Below are 15,933 nucleotides of genomic sequence, written 5' to 3' on the forward strand. Positions count from 1 at the left end.
TGGAGGACCACTCTGTGTTCTGTATGGAAATCTTTGATTGAACTTGTGTTTTTTTTGTTTCCTGAGTGATGAGTTAGAGTAACCTTATGTTTTGGGTCCCCCATCATGGTGGGAGAGACCACCCATGATGGAAACCTCAAGTTAAATGAAGTACCTGTGAAATTGAGTTCTGTAATTGATTACAGGACCCTGTAATCGTTTACATGAACAATAACAGGAATTTAGACATTCTGTTCAACAGAAGGCGCCACCAATTTAAACGTGGAGGACCACTGCGGACCACTAATTTATATGAGTGTTCATTGACTGATTAATTGTTCCTTCAATTTTAGTTGGTGGTATAAATATTAAAACTAAAACGACAAACATTCATTAGTNCCTTTGTAGTTGGTTGTATGGCTGTAAAATATAATACGCATAAGTTTAATATGAACGTGAAATATAACTCTCATACATTCAAACAAGAATTAGAAATAAACTTCGAAATTGCGATATTGAAATTAAGTAATGAAAACATTACAATATTCAGCTTGAAGTTCCAAATGGAAGAAAATACATATAAAGACAAAATTCAAACTAGGAAGTGAAATGATAAAATGGGTTCTGAATGTTTCCAACTTGTGGAAGTCGGTTCTCAATATTGCCAAGTCTTGCTTCTATGCTGTCCAATAATATAAGATGAATCCAAAGAAGTACGAACCCTCCACTACAAGACATAAAGAAAACATGGTTAATATTAACAACAAATTATCCAACTAAATAAAAGTAAGAAACTTTATCTTACCTTTGGGATTTCGGAAGCCATTCCAACTGAACACAAAATCAAAACACCAAAGAGGCCAAATATCAATAGTTGGTTAGGGTTTACAAAAATAAAATTAACCCCTAAACAACAACATTATAATGAGAACGAAAATGATACACAAAAACCCAAAACACCAAAACGCGAGAATGCCAGCAAATAACGAAACAAAGACGAAGCCTAACCAAACCAAAAACGACATACCCACACTACAGGCTTACCTTCTCAATGATCGCCTTCCCCTGCTTGAGATAAAACCAAAGTGACGCAGCAATGAGATGGTGGCAAACGAAAGACGAAGGAACCTGTTGGAGAGAAAACGAAACTGTTCACAGTAAAAGTGAAAGACGAAAACGAAACCGCCAAATCCAAAATCATATTCAATATTTTATTATACCACTTCTATCCCGTCAGTTTATTACAAAAGCTTTTTCAATTTAAAATAAATAACCCAATAGAAATTTGACACCTGGACGGTGTCAAATTTGTGTCAAATGTGGTGTTAAACAAACATTTTCCGAACATATATAGCTAGGTTTCTCATCATACTCACTCCTCCCTCCAAAACCATACCCACTGTCCTGCCGTTGTTCTTACCCATGCCCACTACTCTTCCTTCTAACATACCTAAATCCATATTCACTCCCCTCCGTTCTTCCACCATACTCGAATCCATATTCATAACTTTGATAGCAACATCTTGACTGCAATATGTACCTAAGGAATATCAAAGAAATGCAGAGAGACCTCAGCTACAAGGATTAGAAGAGTATTCTATTTTCAATTCCCCAAACATACAATTATCCCGGAATGAACATTAAAATAGGGGAAAAGCATATCGTACCACATACAAGCAATCAATCCTACTAAAATAGCTTTCATACCTAGAATTTCTTCTCCTCCACAGCCTTACCCAAAATCATGAGACATCGAAAGAAAACCCCATTCAAATCCCTAAAAACAAAATCCGAATTCAAACCCTAAATCAATCGCGAATTCCATCCAAGTTTCTACTATTGCTAAAATGCTGGAGAACGAGATCCTCGTGTCTTAAAAACATCGCGCCTGAGTCACCGGAGACTCGCCGTGAAGACGCTGAAACACTGTTGTCACGAAAAAAGTGCCCCTACCACCACACCCACGGACAGAGGTCGTCGCGCCGCAGATTAGGTATAACTCTATCAACTTCTCCACGACGGGCATCCTTGTTTCTCTTCTCGACAGATTTCTTTGCAAGTTTAATTGCCAAAGTGGAATAAAGCCCAAGAGCTTCCCGCCTTGTTTGAACACGAAGAAACAGCTCCACACCTTGTTTGAAGACGAAGAAACTACTAGAGTTGGGAGAAAATAAGACCACAAGAGGCAAAAGTGGGAATGAAGGCGGAGAGGACACTTGGGATGAGGGAAAAATATTTAGCCATTCTAAACATCATTCTAAAATAAATAAATATTAAGGACGGATTTTTGTTATAATCGCCGGATTAGTTAAGGTTTTGAAAACTGTCAGAAAGTAACCTCACCTAAAATGCATTATTTTTGTAGTGAATATTCTTTACTATTTAAGAAATTTAAATTTATTTAAATCAAAATAACATGTTTAGTTAAAAAAAACAGTTTTAACAGAATTAAGATTCAGTTCTTAAAACTGAATTATAAAATAGTTTAATTTAATTTTTATTACAAATAATTCAACATTTTTAATGTAATATAATATATTTATTTAACAAAATACTTCAGTTTGATTAATTTTTTCATTTTTAAAATTTTATAAAATAAATTCGATAATAAAAAGTTATATTTATGGTTTAACTTTTTATTAATAAAATAATGAGGATTATTTTATTAACATATCACTTAAATAATTATTTTCTATAAAGAAACCGAGGAAAAATGAGAAAATTTATATTTTGTTTTTTAAAATATGAATATTTCATATGAAAATAAAATAATAAAAAATTTCTCATGTTTATATTATTTTAGAAGTTTAAATCCTTGATCATCTTCATGTTTATAAAGGAATATCAAGTGGGTCGGTTGAAAATGGTCTCAGTTGAATATTAAATTTTGAAAAAATTGTAATAATTAAGTCTTTTCCATTAAATGGTCAGACAGGTCAAAGTATGCTTATGTGATGATGTTGATTTGGATAATTTTATCACATAAAAATTATAAATTATGACTTGTAATGATAATTTTAAATTAGAACTCTGATTCTAATCAAGTAATGCAATTAAATCCCCTTAACCTTAATTATCCCAATTAGCTTTTGAAAAAAATTAATTCACCTAATAACCCTAATCAACACTGCTTGCATCATTCTCGTTATGTCTATTGCATCAGGATTAGTGGGTGGGGGAAGAGGAGGCCTAGGTGCCATTTTTTGCTTACATAGAGAGAAAAGTCATCGGTCCAACTCAAAGAAACAAGGATAACCATTAGACATATCTAAGCACAAACACAAGCTAGGAACACTCACAACTTACATGATTCCTAAGGAAAGAACTGATCTGATACCATTAATGTAACATCCCAAAAATATAGTAAAATACTATATAGAAGAGTCATCACAAATATGATATGATAGAACAATTATTCAACTATAATATAAAGTAAAATCTTATAGTCATCCCAAAATAACTATAGAATTTGAACTTTATATACAAACGGTCTATTTCAAAAGTATCTACAATACTAAACTATAACTAAATAAGCAACCGAATCATCTCCATCAAGTGCCTACTCCATTGAAAGCTCATCTCCCTCTCCTCACACCCATAGGATGATCATTGCAAAGGAAAGAACACCAACACATACAAAACACAAACAACATATAACAGAGTAAGCTAGATATAAAAGAAGTTATATTACATAGCATATTACATATGCATGATTAATCAAGCAAGATAAAATAGTTCAGACATCCTAACATGTTATGACTTAGACTTGATCGTCCGGACTTAGAATGAATACCGAACTATGGTGGGTTGTGAATTTGTGGTGGTCTCTATACTGCTTTACAAAGTCATTTCCATGGGTTTCACCCTACCACACACACAAGGTTAGTCTGTTACCGCACAATAGGCCTCTAAGTAACGTCTACACTAGGACCTCCTACTACTCTCACCACATGAATCAATCTTCTCTATGTGAGAATGAAAGATCATTAGAGTGTTAGGATAACCCCCAATACTGAGCTCCATGTATTCATTCTAAACATACTTATATCTCACCAAGAGATCACATATTACAACTCACCACATCACTTTTGAAATCATACTTTATTCTCATTTGAATTTACAAACTCCATTATTTGATACTCATATGACTTTATATACATTCATACCTCATCCATATTAGTCCACCACATCATTTAAATCAAACAAGAATTAATTAAGAAAAGGGTAAACTAAACCTGGACCATTCACTCAACGCATACTCTCGTAGAGCGAATCCAGAGGTTTCTCGCACAGCGACCCAAATCTCGTTGTGCGAATAAACTTCCAGTGGTACCGGACCTCAACCCCTCACATAGCGCCCCAATTCGTTATGCGAAATTATAGACAGTGGTCCACACCCCCCCCCCCAAACACTCGCAAAGTGCACCCGCTCGCTATTCGAATAAATCTGGCAGTGACCCCAGACCAAAACCAGACACTCAACGCATTATTTCACTGTGCGAATCATCAGACAAATAATCAACGCTCACATATATTTGCACAATGCACCTTCTCGTTGTACGAATGCTCAGACAGAGAGCCACTCGCTATGACTACTCGATGTGCGAATTTATTCGCTCAGCGATTCTGCATAATTCTGCAGCATGAATTCTGCAGAATTATGCAACTCAACCCATATTTACCAATTCTAACTATTTTTTCCAACTTCCAACTCTCCTAAATTGTGTTATATACCTAATTGGACTTGACCAAATGTTTCTAAATCCCATCAATCTAAAGTGTTTATGAACCAACTCCTACTTCAAAATCTCCAATACAACAACTTATAGACCCAAAACCCAATCTACCACTTTTGACACATTTTTTATTAACTTAAGGACTCAAGCAAGTCACATTTGACTTACCCAAACTGCTCCCACAGAAAAATTGAGAATCTAACCTCTAATTCTCATTTTCATTACCCCACTTCCTCAAAAGGACTTAAAACAAGTATAAATCATTTCAATTTCCAATTAAACACTCTCATAACAGATTTCTAACATTCCAATTAGTCAATAATACATCAAACAACATCTAATTTAATTCATTATCAAGAACCATCAATATTCATTCATCACACTCAACAAAGCACACTTTATATCTTACTAAAAACCTAAATTTACTCAAATCAACACAAGTCTAGTATTAACATACATACTCGCCAAATAACTAAAATTAAACAATAATCAACAACACAACTCAAAGAAACCCCGACAGTTTGCTTGTACTGCAAGGAATTTCTAGAAACGTCTACAAATTACCAGTTGGTGATAGAAAAGAACCTTTAGAACCTAATTTGAGTTAGAAATTGAAGAAAAGAAACTCTTGATCCATGCAAATAGAATCACTTTGCATGATTAAGAACCCTCGACGCTGAAGAAAGGGGTTAACCACTTACCTTCTCGATTCACCCAATTGATCTGTCAGATGTGTAACCTTTGATATAGTGATCGTCGAGGCACCTCCTGATCATCAAACAGATAGCCGAAGCATGCGAATATATAGAGAGAAGTAAGAGAACTCTAAGGGAATAATGTTCTAGAGAGATAAAAGTGATTGAGATAATGAACTGAGTTCTAAAAAATTCCTAAGATTATTTTAAAATAAAATGCTCATCTCATTACTTTAATATACCTATCTACTTTAATAATCTATTTTCTAGATTCTTATAGATGAGGAAAGAAATCTATAAGTTTGTTCCTTAAATTATATTTCCAAATACATTAAAAAACACATTAAATTTAAAATGAAACAGAATTATAATAACAAATAATAAATTTTGAAAAATCAAAATAAAACAATCAAAAAAAGAAAAATAATTTAACAAAATTTAACAAATTTTCAAATAAAAATAACAACCAAATACAATTACAATATTTAAAAAAATTAATTAAAATTAACTCAAATAATTATAAACAAATAATAAAAATTAATATAATTTCACAACGACAAAAATCATTTTAATAACAATTATTAAATATTGTAAATTTATTAAAACAAACAAAACATAAAATTAATCATTAAATTTTTTGTTATTTAATTTTAATTGTTAATTTAATGTTTCTTTGTTTTAATAAATTAGAAATATTTAATAATTGTTACTTTTTTTTATATTATATTATTTTTATAATTTTTGATTTAATTTTATTTAATTTTTTAAATATTATAATTGTATTTGGTTGTTATTTTTAATTTGAAATTTTATTAAATTTTGTTATTTTTTTCCTGTTTTGTTTATTTTATTTTGACTTTTCAAAATAATAAATTTTGATAAATTTATTATTTTTTATTTTAATTGATTTTATTTTAAATTTAATATATATTTTCTAAAAAATATTTCAAAATATGTTTATTAAAATACGTTTAATTTCAAGATAAACGTATTTCAAAATATATTGTTTCTTTAAATATAAGCGTAAAATATTTTTTTTAATTAGATTTTGAAAATCAATTAAGAATTTGTTGACTTTCAGTAAATTTTAACCAGTTTTTAAAAATCATTTAACTTTTAACCGTTTGAAACCGGTTAAGAAGTGTAAAGAATATAAGAAGTAAAAAGAGATGAGGAAAATAAAAATAAAATTAATTTATAAAAGGTTAAAAATTATATTCATAATTTTGAACGTGCAGACAGAGAAAAAATAAATAGAGTTACAGGAAGAAACACTTAAACCATAAATATGTAATTGAAAGTAGATATTACAACAACTACTTAATATAGATATTCAAAAAAATTATTGTATTATTTCGATATAGAATTATGTGTGATAATACTTACCGTCACTCTGAAAGGATGACCTGCATAAATATCTTATCTAAGTCAATGTCTGAACAATGTTCATCTGTTTAACGTGCAAAATACAAAAAAAGGCAAAATACAAATGTTCATCAAAATGACCGGCAATGTATATAAGTCACGTGATCTGACTTAAGAAATTACGAGACACTAGGTTTTTCTTTGTCTCACAATAAGCTTTCGGTGAGAAAATGGCTGACCTGAGAGAACTTGATTCAGTGAAGATAATAGAGCAATGTGAAGTTTCTCCGCCACCAAATGCTCTTCCTTCAACCATTCTTCCCCTCACTTTCTTTGATATTCCATGGTTTTCCTGCAACTCCATACAACGTATCTTCTTCTATGAGTTTCCCCACCCACTCAAAACTTCCTCCAAACAACACTTCCTATTCTCAAACACTCTCTTTCGCTCTCTCTCCAACACTTCTTCCCTTTTGCCTCCAATCTCATCGTTCCACCACAACTCCACCTCTCTCACATCCGTTACCTTCAAGGTGACTCTCTCTCCTTCACCGTTGCAGAGTCCACCGCAGACTTTACTCTCCTCACATCTCATTCTCCTCAAGACGTTCGAAACTGGCACCCTCTTATTCCCACCTTGCCTTCCCCACGTCTTGAGCAGGATGACATACGTGTGATGCCTCTCATGGCCATTCAAGTCACGCTTTTTCCAAACTCTGGCTTCAGCATCTGCCTTACCTTCAACCACATTGCTGGGGATGGTAAATCACTTCATCATTTCATCAAGTTTTGGGCTTCTCTTTGCAAGGCAAGAGGGGACTTCACTTCCGTTGAGACCTCTTTCTCTCTTCCTTCACACCAGAGAGACAAAGTTAAAGACCCAAAGGGGCTTAAGTTCATTTATTTTCGAGAACTTGGACATTTTCTGTCGAAAAGAATGGAGTTCGCAGGGCTCGTGCGAGATGTTTCCACTTACAGCGTTCGCTTCACTGTTCTACTCAGTCTTGAACAAATTAGGAAACTAAAGAAATGGGTCAACGATTCGGGGTTATTACACATATCAACCTTTGTTGTGGCATGCTCTTTGATTTGGGTTTGCAGGATTAGGTCGGAAGAAAAAAAAGCCAGTTTTTCAGAAGAGTGCGATGAACTTTGCTACTTGGTGGTTCTAGCAGATTGTCGTGAGCTTCCTGAAATTTCATTACCTTCAACGTACTTTGGAAATTGTATAATCTCTTACAGTGTGGCAATAAAGAGGAGTGAGCTAGTGGGAGAAGATGGGATCGTTGCTGCGGCAAATGCTATTGGAAAGGCAATTACAAATTTGAAGAGTGATCCTTTGAGAAACGCTGAAATGATTATCTCAGATTATAAAGAGGTCTGGAAACCAGGTAAATCTGTGTTGGCTATTGCAGGTTCACCAAAGTTGGGTGTGTACAAGACTGATTTTGGTTGGGGAAAGCCTAAGAAATGTGCAGCAGCTCATATTGAATCGTCAAGATCCGTTTCTCTTTCTGATTGCAGAGACGAAAACGCAGGAATTGAGGTTGGAATGGCACTTGAAAGAACTCATATGAATAAGTTCACCAACATCTTAGAAAAGGAAATCCATAATATTGATAAATCTGATTGAACCCATATTATATTCTTGTTTATCTTGTATTCAGTTCAGTGATTTCCTTTGTGGTTTGTTGTGTTTAAAAATCATAAAAGTGTGGTATCTGGAAATATATACTTTATTCATGATCTTAACGAATTTTCCGGAAAACCCATCGAGAACACACAAACACTCTTAACTCTCAAACTTACAACACTGTAAAATTACAACCCCACTTCAACACTGCCAACTTCCAACAAACAAGTTTTATGGTCCGTTTAAGTTTATTCCAAAACGAAAAGTGTATTTTCCTTTTCCCTCGTGTAGAACACTTTAAAAACAGTAGAGGTTACGAGATTTACAGGAACTGATAAGGTTGATCTATGCCAATTTGGAAAATCTCAAGCTTCAGGGCGATCGAATTGCCAAAAAGGTCATGGAGTAATTGAGATTAATTGAGTTGAATTTCTTTTTGTTGAATTACTGTTTCAATCAGAACTGCAACGTCGTGGATAAGCTTTTAATGGTACTCCAAACGTCGTGGATAAGATAAAACTAAGTTGCGCTGACTTAAATATGAAGTGTTTCGACTCTGACTGCTTTATCCTTAGTTTTAATCTTAAAATACTACTATTTTAACGAACTTTTTTTAATTAATATTTTACAATAAAATATCTCTCATTATTTTATTTATCTATTTAAATTTATTTTAAAAAAAATATTTAAAACAAACCAACCATAAATTATTATATATATATATATATATATATATATATATATATATATATATATTATTAAAAAATTATAAAAAAATTGTTAAAATTTTTTTCTTCCTTTTTAAGGGGTTATTGAAAGTAATTCTTCAAAACTATTTTGCTACCACAAGTTTTAGCTTCGTTTGTACTCACTCTACTTCCATGACTGGTTGATTCTTATCGCTTCTCAGGAAGGCTGCCACACTGTTCGTGGGGGTTTTGGAATTTCCTCAGCATGGGTAAGAATAGCTTTTGTTGGGTTCTTTTACGCATGAACTACCTTAGATGACTTCATTATTCTATTTTCCTCTAACTTAAGATTTATTCATTTAAGATTTAATAGCACTTTTCATCCTGTATTTATAGCAATGATTTAATGTTTTCGCTTTATTTATTTTTTATTCAACTTATAAAAAAAGTGGATAATTGTATACAGGGATTTCAATTCATTTAAAAAAAAATAGATAATTAACGCTCTATGACCTATATTTGTCGTTCAAGAATTGCACATAATTTTGTTCTTTGAGTAATTACTTTTTCCAATTCATCAATTATTCGTGAATCCATCTGATTTGCAGTTCATTAAGTTGATAATAAATAAAATTATGAAAACTGAATGTCAAAGCAAGTACAATTCAAAAATAGGTAATGTAAGTTATCAAACACATAAGTCAATTTAAGCAAAAAAGTCATGTAATAAAAACGATGATGCCATTTAATAATTACTTCAACAAAATTATAAATAAAAACAATAACAAGTTAAGTCATAACAAATTATTGAATATTAATTGTTAAAATGGAATGACTTAGTTTCTCACACTAAGAGGGGGGTGAATTGGTGAAACTTAAAATCATAGTCTTTTTAAAATCTTTTTCGTAAAAAGATATGCTTTTAAAACTTTCTTGAAACGCAAGGAAAAAAGACTTGTATGTGTAGTGAAAATAAAGTCGAGTTAATGCAGAAGAGAGTCGACTCAAAAATAAAAAGTGTAGGGATGAGAGAAATCAAACACTGGTTTTTATATAGTTCGGTCAACCTGCCCACATCCAGTGTCCTTCCAATCACAAGAAGCAAATGCACTATAATGATCAAGGTTTTTACAGCAAGGCTTTTATAAATACCTCCACGTCAAAAATATAAAATGCATCTCTAACCTTCTAATCAAAATATAGGCATATAACAAAAAGACCAGCAGCAAGAATCCTCTCTCCTGCCTTCTACACCCTTTGAGCAACCCCTCAAAGTCAAGAACACAACACATCCTTCTTCTTGTAATCACAACAGGGAAACAAGCCAATCTTCAATAGATTGATGATCCTGATCATGCAATTAACACCCAATGTGCAGATTGATCAGACTTTCACAACACAACAATCTTGCTCTTGAAGAAATCACAAGAGATGATCACCACGGTCTTCTTCTTTGATTCTTGGAGCTTTTCCACGTTCTGTAAGAGAGTACTAATCTGAAAGATATCACAAAAATCGTTAAAATCACAAAAGCTTCTTACAGAATTCAAATTCGCTTCAATTTATAGCAATTCGAAACTTTGGCGCATTTTAGTTGACTTTGCTACTAATGCAGTCGAATATAACAAACAGTTATAACAGTTAGCAACAATCAATGCAGTTAATTGATTTAGCAATTAATGCAGTCAAATCTCATTTAATGCTTGGTCAACCAAATTAAAAATATGACCGTTAGATAGTTTATGTCAAGCATTAACAAAATTTCAAAACATAACAAACTTAGTCGAATGCCTTCCACATATAGTCGACTATGTGATAGTTTAAAACATAGTTGTGAAAAACTTTCTTTCTGAAAAATCTCACAGTACACTTTGAAAAAGTCTGTGCAAAGACACGAGTTTTAATCGACTCACCCCATAATGAAGTCGACTTAAAACTGTTGTTTTGCCACATAATTTAAGTTCAACAAAAGTGCTTGTGGTTTTCTTTTCCAAAATCATTTGTCATGCATTCACAAATAAAATCACATATATATCACAGTGAAATGCAATCAACAACACAACAATCAAAACAATCATGTTCACATATAATCATATAACATGTAAGCATGGAACATATAACACAAAATACACATGTGTTATTAATTATGTGTTGTCATCATCAAAAACCAGAAACTTTGAGATTGTGGGTTCAGCTAAACTAGTTCCCCCTATCAACAATCTCAACATTAATAATAACAACAAGCAAAGACAAACCATTAGATCATAACCATAACCATAACTTAAAAATTGAAGATTGAGGAAAATCAAGAAGTCATAAGTACAAAACATGTACATCTAATAGTATAATAATAATACAACTAATCATTTAAGTCACACACGACAAATACATTTTGAGTTGGTCAATCTTTTCTTCCACGAAATCTCGGAGCATCTGTTCTTGGCACCCTTACACGAACATGAGTACCATTTATGGCCGCTAAGCAATCCTAAACATTGAATTAAGAAGTCATCAATCAACTGAATAACATTAACATCGTTTGATAAAACTACATTTTCATTGACGGATTGAAATGATTACCTTAAAGTAAGGATAAAATCTATTGTTGTTCAAGACATATGGATGAACCTCATCTCCTCATGGTTGAGTTAAAAATTCTGATTCTAGACTTAAAATAACATCCAACACATTGTGAAAGTGTTTGCTAACCGTCGCCCCATATCAATGGAAGAAAAATGTGACACTTCGATTCTTAACATTATGGCCAATTATATGAAGAAATTGAGCTACTTGTTCCTCCACCGTGGAGCGAATGGCGTCTTTAACTAACCCAATTGTTCTTAGTCTGTCACAAAGATTAATAAATTCCTCTGGACCCATCCGAATAATGTTGCGACATCGATTAATATGCACAAGGTAGGACATTAACTGCTCCATGCGATGGTCTTTGTCGGGTACAAAATTGTTAACACTACTTGGATCACTCAAGCACATATTCAATATATTCAAGGCATGACCAACAATGCATAACATTGTTAATGCGGCCAATGAGGTGGTTATTTGTAATTGTTGATGTAGCATTGCGACTATATTAAAGTCTACACCAACTACATCATCATCATCTATATCTTCACGGTCCAAATAAGACAAATCTAATTCTTCTTCCATCTATATTTACTGATGGGGAAGTGCATACCTAGAGAGAATATACTAAATGACATACAAGAGAATGGAAAGAAAATAAAAGCGAAAAAGATAAAGGAAGAGGAAACTTATGACTCGTAAACACGCCACTTGAGAGAGGACTCCAAGATAAGTGTCGAGGAAGGACCGCCACTTGATTTGCTCAAGATAAGGTCTGCCCAAAATGGACTAAGAAACAGTAGACTATCTCTAAGAAGAATGCAAGATTGCAATTCAACTCAAATTTCATTCAATTCAAAGGTGTTTTTGTACAAGGAGAACCCCTAGGCTTACTTATATAGCTTTTGGAAGGAGTTTGGTGAAGAGTTTCAAGCAATGTGGGACTTGGAAGGCTCTAAGACCTGGCCAACAGCTGCAGCAGCGCCCTTAGGTGCTTGGAGTCCCACATTGCTTAATTCTCTCATTCCAAAAGGGTTTATAAGTCACCTAGCTCTCCTAAAGTTCAAAAAATGAAAACAAGATATGCTACCTTGCGCTACAAGCTAAGACACATTTCTTCCTCTTCTTTTCTTTTAAGACCAAGCCATGGAAAGTCCCACATTGCTTGTGCTTAAAGGAAAAGAAGGGTTTATAAGCGTTTATTCAAATCGAACTAATGAAAAGAAACAAAGAGACAAATACAAGTCCATGAAACCTATTCTACTCTTTTTTATTCTTTTTGTCACTCTAAAAGCTCTTCATTGTTGCCCCATCTATGATCATATCATTTACTTAAACAAATATACACACTATAATTAAATTAATGCATCCATATATTCATTAAAAAGAAAGCAACAAATTTACATAACATATTAACCAATTCGTATATTTATTAAAAATAAACATGGTAAACACTTACTTGTTCAAGACTTGTGAAGATTTGAAGTAGAAGACTTGTGAAGAATTGAAGTAAGAATTCAGTCACCCTAAACCAGTCCAAGATTCACTGATTATCCAGTTAGATTCTCCAATTAGATAGATGTTAATTTCAAATGTTTTTCAAAGAATACAGTAGCCCTAAACCAAACCTGTGAATATGAAAATATTAGATCATGTTTGAACCAATGATTTCATGATAACTTTGTTAAATTATAATCTACCTTCAAAAAAGTGGAGAGAAATAAACATCCAAGTGCACAGAAACAACAAAAATTCTTCAATCTTCAAGCAAAAAACTGCATCATCTTTGTTGCCCCGAAAAAAGATGCACAATTAAACAGAAAGTATGTTCACCCAAGTAAAGAAACCTCCTGCTTAACACACTTCCACCACCTTCACAATACTTACAAACAAACATCATAAACTCGTTCCCTTGTCAACAAAGAAAACTCCAAATCCAGAAATCGAAAAATACCAACTAAAATCAAATTGCATGAACTTCCACCACGCATCACCCTCACACCTTCACGCTTGACGTTCACCAGGTTCAAAACAAAAAGAAATAGCATAGGTTTACTTAGGTTTATATTTTGCCTATTATAGTTTCTAGTGTCTTTCTCTTTCTTTGGTTGTAGAGAAGCTTATAAACTCTTCCTTTCTTTAAAGTGCAAGCAATGTGGGACTTCACATAGTTTGGACTTAAAAGAAAGAAGAATAAATAAACCTTCTCATTTTGTTTCTTGTAGCGCAAGTTAATCATGCATAGTTTGTAGTTTTGATTTCTAGACTTGTTAGGAAGCTTATAAACCCTTAAGAAGTGAAAGAATTAAGAGATGTGGGACTTAATCTCCCTTGGGACGCTGCTGTTCAGACTTGGAAGATTTCCAAGTCCCACATCCTTTAAATCTCTTCACTTACTTCATCCTTAAAGCTATAAAAGCAACCTAATGGTCTCCTTGTTTATACACCTTTGATTGAATGAGTATAAGAGTGATTTGCATTCATTTGCTTATCTTCTTTGAGATAGAAATTTGTATCATAGTTATCTTTTGAGATCTTATCTTATGTGGGAGCAAGTGGTGATCTCCTTGACACTTATCTTGGATCATTTCAAGTGGTGTGTCTTCACTTCCTTAAGTTTTACTATCCTTTCTCTCTTCCAATTTTAATCTTTTCCATTGTTTAATTGTCTTAGTCTTAGGTTTATTTTTCTCTAAGCATGTTATTCCATATCAGATAGGGAGGTGTATGGAGGTGTATATGGATGACATGGTGGTAAGAAGTAGATTGATGGAGGAACACATCAGAGACTTGGTGGAAGTGTTCAGTTAGGTGCGCAAGTATGGAATGCACTTAAACCCAGCTAAGTGCACCTTCGGAGTGTCGGCCGGTAAGTTCTTGGGTTTCATGCTGACAGCCCGAGGAATTGAAGCTAACTCAGATAAGTGTAAAGCGGTGTTGGAAATGAGGAGCCCCCAGAACTTAAAGGAAGTGCAGCGACTAGTGGGGCGTCTAACATCCTTATCACGATTTATTCCAAGATTGGCTGAACACATCAAACCGATCATTAAGACCATGAAAAAGGATGTCCAAAGGGGATGAATGTGAGATTACTTTTGGTGAAGTTAAAGAAATACTTGCTAGTTTGCTAGTCATGAGATGACCGAATCCAGGACATGATTTGCGGCTTTTCTTGGCGGTTACAGAAGCAACGATCAGTGTCGCATTGATACAGAAGACTTCGGAGATCAAGCTGATTTATTTCATCAACAGAGTTCTCAAGGATACTGAAACAAGGTATCAACAGGTGGAAAAAATTGCTTTGGCACTACTAACGGCTGCTCGTCGTTTAGGACCTTACTTTAAAGGGCATCAAGTGGTAGTGAGGATCGATCATCCTATAGCAAAAATTCTGAGAAAACCAAACTTGGCGGGAAAATTGTGGGGTGGTCGGTGGAGTTGTCTGAATTCGGATTGCGGTTTGAGTCACGTGGATCAGTATATGGGTAGCACCTGACAGAGTTTGCAGCAGAGCTACCTACTGAGAATGGGGGTCCGTCGTAGCCTTGGAAGCTTTTTGTTGATGGATTAGTTGACACGAAGGGAGGTGGAGCAAGAGTGGTTCTTGAGGGACCGAGCAAAACTAGTTGTGGAGCAATCCCTTGTTTTTTATTTAAGATCAGTAATAATTAGGCTGAGTATGAAGCCTTGATAGCGGGCTTCGAGCTTGTTAGGTATTTAGGGCCACATTCTTAGACTGCCAAACTAACCCCCAATTAATTGTAGGACAGATGAATGGAAGCTTCCTTATCAAAGATGACCAATTACTCTATTATTTTCATAAGGCCAAGGGATTAGATGAACAGTTCAATGCGATTGAGGTAAAACACGTACCTCGAGAGGAGAACGCTCGGGCGGACACCCTATCCAAGTTGGCCAACAGAAAGGAGAATGACCATTTATCTTCAATGGTGAGACAAGTCTTGATGAGACTGTCCATCGAATTTTTGAACGTATCAAAGGCACTCGATTGTCTGGATTAGAGGAAGGAGTTCATCCAGTTGATAAAGGAGTAAGAAGAAGTAAATGTCATACGAGTGAGGGACGCGAAGAGAGTTGTTCGGTATCTCCTCATTGGGGGGGAACTTTATAGGAGAGAATTCGCAACACCTTTGTTGAAGTGTCTGGCCGAGGATGAGATAAATTATGTGTTGAGGGAATTACACGAAGGAGTTTATGGCATGCACACTGGTCAGCGAACGCTCCGAACCCAT

The 15,933-nt window shown here is 34.0% G+C and overlaps 1 long non-coding RNA gene and 1 pseudogene across 2 annotated transcripts; one reads left to right on the top strand and one right to left on the bottom strand.

The window, feature by feature from the left end:
* Nucleotides 1-474: 474 nt before the first annotated feature.
* On the bottom strand, nt 475-2,225 carry LOC106771390. 2 transcript variants are annotated; one of them, XR_002669359.1, is made up of 4 exons: nt 1,687-2,225; nt 1,024-1,519; nt 785-810; nt 475-706 (listed from the first exon to the last, which is right to left on the bottom strand). It is a non-coding gene; the product is annotated as an uncharacterized LOC106771390 (long non-coding RNA). The 2 variants fall into 2 exon arrangements; XR_002669358.1 differs by having other exon boundaries at nt 1,024-2,225.
* Nucleotides 2,226-6,970: 4,745 nt separating this feature from the next.
* LOC106770119 lies at nt 6,971-8,842 on the top strand (annotated as a pseudogene).
* The last annotated feature ends 7,091 nt before the right edge of the window (nt 8,843-15,933 follow it).

Source organism: Vigna radiata, chromosome 8 (assembly GCF_000741045.1).
Source record: "Vigna radiata var. radiata cultivar VC1973A chromosome 8, Vradiata_ver6, whole genome shotgun sequence".
Lineage (NCBI taxonomy): Eukaryota > Viridiplantae > Streptophyta > Magnoliopsida > Fabales > Fabaceae > Vigna > Vigna radiata.